This window comes from Triticum aestivum, chromosome 3D (genome assembly GCF_018294505.1).
Source record: "Triticum aestivum cultivar Chinese Spring chromosome 3D, IWGSC CS RefSeq v2.1, whole genome shotgun sequence".
NCBI lineage: Eukaryota > Viridiplantae > Streptophyta > Magnoliopsida > Poales > Poaceae > Triticum > Triticum aestivum.
Window position 1 is genome coordinate 245,691,147 of NC_057802.1, and position 7,800 is coordinate 245,698,946.

Sequence of the window (7,800 nt, forward strand, 5' to 3'; positions counted from 1 at the left end):
GAATCGATTAAGCTTATGGAAACTAGAGAAATCATACCTTCAGAGGCACAGGCTGAAGAAGAACTTATCATTACTGCACCAAACCAACCTGAAGACACTGCTCAACCTGAAGCCAATGTTGAAGAAGAAGACAATGGTCAACAAGAGAAAAATCTTCGTCCAGTTCATCCTCGTGTTGCAAATGAAGTACAGATTGAGAAGATAATTGATAGCATCAATGCACCTGGTCCACTCACTCGTTCAAAAGCAACTCAGCTAGCAAATTTCTGTGGGAACTTTGCATTTGTCTCTATATCTGAACCCAAGAGAGTTGCTGAAGCCTTCATGGAACCTGGATGGATTCAAGCTATGCAAGAAGAGCTTCAACAATTTGAGCTGAACAATGTGTGGGAAGTAGTTAAGCGTCCTGACCCTCGCAAGCACAATATCATTGGCACCAAATGGATCTATCGCAACAAACAAGATGAGCATGGTCAAGTTGTCAGAAACAAGGCTCGTCTCGTTGCTCAAGGATACACTCAAATTGAAGTTGAAACTCTTTCACTATAAAGTAGTTGAAACTGTGGATGTGCGGTTCGATGAGACTAACGGCTCGCAAAGAGAGCACCTGCCAAATGTGCTAGATGAAGTCCCTCCTAGTGAATCGATTAAGCTTATGGAAACTGGAGAAATCATACCTTATGAGGCATAGGCTGAAGAAGAACTTATCATTACTGCACCAAACCAACCTGAAGACACTGCTCAACCTGAAGCCAATGTTGAAGAAGAAGACAATGGTCAACAAGAGAAAAATCTTCGTCCAGTTCATCCTCGTGTTGCAAATGAAGTACAGATTGAGAAGATAATTGATAGCATCAATGCACCTGGTCCACTCACTCGTTCAAAAGCAACTCAGCTAGCAAATTTCTGTGGGAACTTTGCATTTGTCTCTATATCTGAACCCAGGAGAGTTGCTGAAGCCTTCATGGAACCTGGATGGATTCAAGCTATGCAAGAAGAGCTTCAACAATTTGAGCTGAACAATGTGTGGGAAGTAGTTAAGCGTCCTGACCCTCGCAAGCACAATATCATTGGCACCAAATGGATCTATCGCAACAAACAAGATGAGCATGGTCAAGTTGTCAGAAACAAGGCTCGTCTCGTTGCTCAAGGATACACTCAAATTGAAGTTGAAACTCTTTCACTATAAAGTAGTTGAAACTGTGGATGTGCGGTTCGATGAGACTAACGGCTCGCAAAGAGAGCACCTGCCAAATGTGCTAGATGAAGTCCCTCCTAGTGAATCGATTAAGCTTATGGAAACTGGAGAAATCATACCTTCAGAGGCACAGGCTGAAGAAGAACTTATCATTACTGCACCAAACCAACCTGAAGACACTGCTCAACCTGAAGCCAATGTTGAAGAAGAAGACAATGGTCAACAAGAGAAAAATCTTCGTCCAGTTCATCCTCGTGTTGCAAATGAAGTACAGATTGGGAAGATAATTGATAGCATCAATGCACCTGGTCCACTCACTCGTTCAAAAGCAACTCAGCTAGCAAATTTCTGTGGGAACTTTGCATTTGTCTCTATATCTGAACCCAGGAGAGTTGCTGAAGCCTTCATGGAACCTGGATGGATTCAAGCTATGCAAGAAGAGCTTCAACAATTTGAGCTGAACAATGTGTGGGAATTAGTTAAGCGTCCTGACCCTCGCAAGCACAATATCATTGGCACCAAATGGATCTATCGCAACAAACAAGATGAGCATGGTCAAGTTGTCAGAAACAAGGCTCGTCTCGTTGCTCAAGGATACACTCAAATTGAAGGAATTGACTTCGATGAAACGTTTGCTCTGGTGGCTAGTCTTGAAGCCATACGCATACTGCTAGCCTTTGCCAACCATCACAACATACTTCTGTATCAAATGGATGTGAAGAGTGCCTTTCTCAACGGCAAGATTGAAGAAGAAGTGTATGTTGCACAACCACCTGGCTTTGAGGATCCAAAACATCCTGATATGGTATACAAGCTCAACAAGGCACTGTATGGCCTCAAACAGGCCCCTCGTGCTTAGTATGACACACTCAAAGACTTCCTGAAGAGCAAAGGCTTCAAACCTGGTTCCCTGGATCCCACTCTCTTCACGAAGACATACGATGGTGAACTGTTTGTGTGCCAGATCTATGTGGATGACATTATCTTCGGTTGCACTGACAAAAGATACAGTGATGAGTTTGGGCACATGATGCAAGAGCAATATCAGATGTCCATGATGGGTGAGCTGAAGTTCTTCCTTGGTCTTCAAATTCGTCAGCAGAGAAACGACATCTTCATATCTCAAGAGAGGTACCTCAAAGATTGCCTGAAGAAGTTTGGAATGCAAGACTGCAAAGGTTACTCAACGCCAATGCCAACCAAAAGTCATCTGGGCCCCGACGACAATGGTAAAGAGTTCGATCAAAAGGTATACCGCTCCATGATTGGTTCTTTACTCTATTTATGTGCATCTAGGCCAGATATCATGCTTACGTTTGCATGTGTGCCCGGTTCCAAGCGGCACCAAAGGAATCGCATCACTTAGCTGTGAAGCGAATTATTCGATATTTGGCTTACACCCCAACACTAGGATTATGGTATCCAAAGGGCTCAGACTTTGATCTAGTTGGATTCTCAGATGCTGATTATGCTGGTGACAAGGTTGATTGCAAGTCCACATTAGGCACATGTCACTTTCTTGGACGATCTCTTGTCTGTTGGTCCTTAAAGAAGCAGAACTGTGTGTCTCTCTCCACTGCTGAATCTGAATACATTGCTGCTGGATCTTGCTGCGCTCAGCTTCTTTGGATGAAGCAAACTCTCAAGGACTATGGCATTCATCTGAAGCAAGTGCCACTCTACTGCGACAATGAAAGCGCCATCAAGATTGCCAACAACCCAGTTCAGTAACCGAAGACAAAGCACATTGAAATTCGTCATCACTTTCTCAGAGACCATGTCATGAAGGAAGATATTGATATCATTCACATCAACACTGAAGAGCAATTGGCAGATATCTTCACAAAGCCCTTGGACGAGAAAAGGTTTTGCAAGTTGCGGTGTGAGCTAAATATCTTAGAATCCTCGAATGTCCTGTAATTGGACACACATACTAACGCTTATGCATGCTGATGACTTAGATGTGCAACACACGAAGTAAAGTATATCTTCAATCAATGAAGACATACACTCTAAGTGTGAATACATTAATGCGGAATATGACTTCGGAGCGCCACGATAATTGTGCGTCGTGTCTGGGTCTAATACTTCCTATACGGTGGGTAACGCCACCACCAAACTTTTGTTTGAAGTGTTTCATTTGGCGTCACATTTGTAGAGTCTTCACATTTGGTTTGTCTTCAACATTGATTTGCTTTTGCGTTTATCTTCGCAATGTTGATTTAGTCTAATACTGATATATTCATATATTTGTGTTCTGTCCTCTACAGCATTCACTTATAGTTAAGTCTTCTTGTTTGAATTTTTTGATCTAAGTGAATGTGATCGGACCCTAACCCCTTCTATGCTTCTACCTCAGATTCTATCCACCTAAATCATATGCATTCTATTGATAATGTCGAATGTCTTCTCTGCGTCCTTGTCAGCAGAAGATACAGAGACAAAAGTTGAATCTGTTTTAATGCTAAATCCTTATTGCCTGAAACCCGGAGAAGCCGGAACGACCACCCGACAGTCCAGGTGTGCGTGGGAACATGGAACAACTTCCAATGTGTTGCATGCATGCCACGTGCCCTTCAGATGTGAACCGCCAGGGGCACCTACGTAATTACGTTGTGCTGTCCCTTTCCTTATAAATACTCAACTCACCGCGGTCACAATCTCTTCTTCCACCTCGCTACCTCGCACAAACCCTAGCACCTCCGCTAGCTCGCGTCGACGCTAGAGACGAAGTGCTTAGCTGCCGCAACTTCTTCGACGCCGTCCTCATGCCAGCCGCAGACCTCGTCCTCTCCGCCGCCGCCGTAGGTGTCTTCCGCCGCCGAGTTAGGGCATGGGAGATTGAACTGCTCGGCCTCCCTCTCAACTTCGTCTAGCAGTTCTTTGTGTGGTAATTAAATCTTACTTTTTACTGCCTTTTTGATCTATCAGATCCATCCACTTTAACCAAAAGTGGTTTCTTAACTTCCAAAACTGGATCTGTCCTCTTCTGCATCTCATATCTTGCCAAGTATATTCACTTATGCTTCACAACTAGTTAGATTCCTCACTTGTACTTATTCTTGGATTCGTACAAATCTGGAACCGACTCTCACCAAATAACTGAATGTCTTCGCGCTATGAGGTCAATGTCTTCAAACTGATTTATCTTCAAAATCTTCTGAGAATGCATATGACCTCTTCCCTTCCCTCGCACCTCTAATGTTGTCACATGTACATGTCCGTGGGAGAATCCCTTGGTTCTCGTACTCTGCATTCATTTGCAGAATTCTTACAGCGACACATCAATTCTCCAGAAGCCAGTTCCTGTCTGACCAGCAAGAGGAAGCCATTCACAGTATTGAAGCCTTTCAGTCTGAACATCATGGCTACTGACAAGTCAGCAAGAAAGGGTGGCAGGCAGCGCCGTGGGGATACAACCAAGGATTTGCCACCAGATCTTTTTGAAATGTACAAGATAGATCCTGAAGAGAACTACAATCAGCGCAAGACTCGAATCCAATGGATTCGAAGATATTGGGCAGAGGAATGGTTCAAGTACAGATTTGTCACCGCTGAGTATGCTGAAAAGAATGCTATCAAGCGACCATGGGGAGATATTATATACAGTGGTCTACTGCCCAAGTCCCGGTCTGAAGCCATTGCTCAAGGATTCTATCCTTGCATGGTCCGAGGACCATAGCCAGAGAATGCCGACCCATCTTCTCTGTTATGGTGTCGCGATGATAATCTGTTCAAGCGTAACTATAAGTTTGCAAAAGATTCTGTTGTGAAGAACAAGAAAGCATTTGGACTCGACTTCAACCTTGGTCCATCTGCTCTAAGGGATGATGGCACCCGTGATGCCAATCCAAACATCGTCGGCCCCTTCTATAACCTCGAAGGCCTCATCACTCACATAGCAGTACAGGGGGCCGCCGTGGATCACTCAGCTGATGACGCAGATTCTGATGAAGCGCCAGCTCCTCCTAAGACACAGAAGCAGAAGAAATCAAAGGCTTTAAAGCCCTCTGCCGCACCAAAAGCTTTGCGTGCGAAGCCATTAGCCACTACACCTCCTGAAGCCAGTGTGCAATCTGAAGATCTCTCTCGTATCTCCAAGAAGACAGAGAAGTCCAAGCAGAAGAAGAAGCTCATCAAGAGTTCTGCGCAAGAACTGACCCCTGTTGCCGTTCCGCGAAATGAGGATGCCACCATTGATCTGTCTAGCGATGAAGATCTTGGTGATGATGCTCTTGAGCTCCTGATCAAGAGCAAGCAAGAGGCGGAGATTTTCAACGATCTGCCCCTCTTTGATGTGGATATTCTGAATAATTTCATTGATGAGTGGTTTGACAATCCGAGCCTCGGCATTGATGATCTTCAGCTCCCGGTAGACATAAGTGTCACATTCCACGGAGCCATTGCTAATGAGCTGGCTCTGGCTCAGAAGATCGTCGAGCTGAAGAACAAAATCGATTATGAAAAGGCTCAATTCAAGAAGAACATGGACAAGCTCAGTGTGGCTGATGTTCAAAGCTTCAAGCAGATGCTGCATGACCTCAAGGAAGAGTTTCACAAGAAGCGTGAGGAAGCCAAAGGTTCAAGAGAGCGGATGAAATACTTCGCTGCTAAATGTGTTCAAGCTCACAATGAGGCAGAGAAGCGAAAGGCTCTTGGGTGTCCTGGCATCGACCCCAAGATGGCTGCCAAACAAAAGAAGAAGCCTACTGCGGCCCAAGCTGAAGCATCAAGGCAGGAAGCACCTCGCATTGTCTTCCCTGCCAGCATGACAGGCTCGAAGCCCAAGGTCCCCTCAGCAGCTTCAGAACTGAAGAAGACAAGGGCAGCTGAGGCCGAAGCCAAGATGCGCAAGCACAAGAATGCCTCTAATGGTGCTCCATCAACGAAGAAGCCGAAGACAAAATCTTCGCGGAAAGAGCGTGCTACTGCCACAGAGCCACTTGTTGTCGAGCCCATCTCAGTTGCTCGTCCTGCCTCCACCAACCAAGAGTGTCAACTTGTAGTTCACGAGCCTGCTTTCACATAGGCCCCTGAAGATGAAGAAGTTCCAGCTGTCGACCCCACCACAGCTGAAGACATTGGTCATGGCGACAATGTAGGAGATGATGAAGTCCTTCCTCAGATCGAGCACCAACTGGTATCATCGCCTGTTCTCACGAACAGCGAACTCATTAGCATTGGTCGTCCTTTGACGCCAATTGCTCAGGATGCGTCGTGGGCTGATCACCCTCAACAAGACACACCAAGTCAAGATGACACCCCCAGTACTCCCCCACCTCAAGTCACCACTCCGGTGCTTGACGATGACAATTACATGGTGCAAACCACTCCCTCACCACAGGCGTCGCCAGCTTTCCGCAGGCTTCGCAAAGGCCCTAGGCCACAGGTGGCCATGTCGAGCATTCCAGAGGGAGAAGTGCAACAAAGCTCAGTAGCACGCCAAGTGTTTCCTGAAGCCACTCCCACTGCGAATGTCTCCGAGTCCGAAGCAAAAGCTGCTGAAGACATTCCGGCTGCATCAGCCGATGACAATGAAGAACCATGTCAAGAAGAAGAAAGAGTTGCCACAACCCCAGTCACTCAAGAAGTTGTTCTCGCGGAGAACGTGTCAGTGCCCGACCCTCCTGCTACTGAAGAGGAGGTTGAAAACATTGAGGCGGCCACAAACACCACTTCTGAAGCCAATGACGTTGTCATGGCTGAAGACATTGTGGCGCCTAAAGCAATGTTGCGCCTAAAACTAGTGTGCAACCTGAAGCCCCAGTCAATGCCGATGCTGCTGTTCCACCCCCAAGGCCTCAAACTATTGAGCAGGCATATGATCGCGGCTAACTTGTCACTGTCCGATGGCCTGTTCTGGTTCCTCCCACTGCTCCCGGACCACAATTTGACTACCATGTGGAGCAAAGGCCTCAGGTTCAGAAGCCAAAGCCCAGACTGCCAAGATTTCCCGGTGCTGCAACATCGCCAGGATCGTTCAATGTAAACAGCTTGAGGGCACACAACACTTTCTTTGACAGTGCCAAGAACCCGTACATGAAGCCAAAGATCCCATCTGATCGCTTCTGGAGCTATCAGCAGCGTAGTTATTACTCATGTATCTTATACAATCAAGGGCGAATCTTTCCTCACATGCGTCTGGATTGTGAAGCCATTGCTGGTCTGCCCTGCTTGGAAGAAGCTCTAGACTATTTCAGAGATGCTAGCCTTCTGCAGTTCGTAACTGACAAAGAGCATTGGAATGAGGAGCTTTTGCTGCAATTCTATGCCACTCTTCACATTCGTGGCTACAACAGGGATCCGAAGACTTGAGTCCTTGAGTGGATGACAGGTGATGTGCACCATGAAGCCAAAGCTCAAGATATCATTGAGCTTACGTCCCTGCCCACTCCAGGTGAGCTCTATGAACCTGGTTGTCAGCTACACAGGAATGCATTGGAGAGCATATTTCAGAAGCCCGAGCCCAACATGAGTCAGATGCTCAGCATGATGAAGCCCCTGCCACAAGATGCTGAATATCCTAAGGAATTCTTTGTCGAAGACCTCGAGTATCTGCCCCGTACCATTTATCACATTGTAAGGCGAACTCTATGGCCCGT